The following is a 1,255-nucleotide window of genomic DNA, read 5'->3' as shown; positions in this document are numbered from 1 at the left end:
TGCACCCAAATCATTCATCTCAACTTCAAAACCCAGAAGCTCCAGCTTCTCGATGTCACACTTCTCTTCAGCTAACAACATGTCATCCACGTAGAGTACCAAACAGATGAACGTCGCATCCTTCAACTTACTCATGCAGACGCACCAATCATAAGGACTTCTGATGTAGCCCAACTTGATTATATAGCTGTCGAATCTCTTGTACCATCCTCTAAGAGACTTCTTAAATCTACAAAGTGACTTCTGAAGCGTATATACATAGTCATCCTTTTCAGGAACTCGACAACCATCTGGCTGAGTCTTGTATATCTCCTCTAGCTCTCCATGAAGATACACTGTCTTCACATCAAATTGCTCAAGCTCCAAGTCCTGACATGCTACCAGCGTTAGCAACACTCTGATGAAAGTATCTCTGACCACAAGTGAAAACATCTCATTGTAGTCTACTCCCTCTCTCTAACTGAACCCTCTTGCAACAATTCGAGCTTTATACTTAACTCTTTATGCCGATGATGCTTCAATATTTATCTTGAAGACCCACTTGTATGTAACATCCCTCCTCCCCGATGGTAATGTGACCAGATCCCATGTATGATTCTTCTGATGAGACTCCATGTCTCTCGTTGCAACATGTTGTTTCCCAGACTCAGGACTAGAAACAGCTTTCATGTAAGTGGATGACACATCCACTTCCTCTGCAACCTGAAGTACATAACCCACCATATCATCAAAGTGATATCTCTCTGGTGGCCTGACATCAACCCTTCTTGGTCGATCTTTCACAATGCTACGCTCTGTAACATCAAACGGTTGAATCTTCGTAGACTCCAACTGAACATCTTCTACACGCTCCTCTTGATTTTCTGTGTGTGCCTGCACATCGATCACTTCATGATCATCTTGCAGCTCCACCTGTTTATCAGTGCTACCCTTTTCTGCTTCTGAACTGGACCCTGAGCTTCTAACCATAGATGCTTCATCGAAGACACCATTCCTGCTTAGAACCATTCGGTTTTCTGATGGAGACCAGGCCATGTATCTCTTGACTCCATCACTATAGCCCATAAACACTCTTAAAAGTAAATATTCAGCAGATCTACCTGACCACACCTCAGAAGGTATCCTACACTTGAACCCTCTGCTGTCTAGAAGACTCACGGATATCAAATTCTTCGTCATTGATGGAACATGCCTAACCTTGTTCAATGTGCAGAATCTACCATCATGTGTCCTGAGCTTGATTGAGCCAATCCCA

This window comes from Brassica oleracea, chromosome C2 (genome assembly GCF_000695525.1).
Source record: "Brassica oleracea var. oleracea cultivar TO1000 chromosome C2, BOL, whole genome shotgun sequence".
NCBI classification, from domain to species: domain Eukaryota; kingdom Viridiplantae; phylum Streptophyta; class Magnoliopsida; order Brassicales; family Brassicaceae; genus Brassica; species Brassica oleracea.
Note: the sequence above shows the minus strand (reverse complement) of the source record.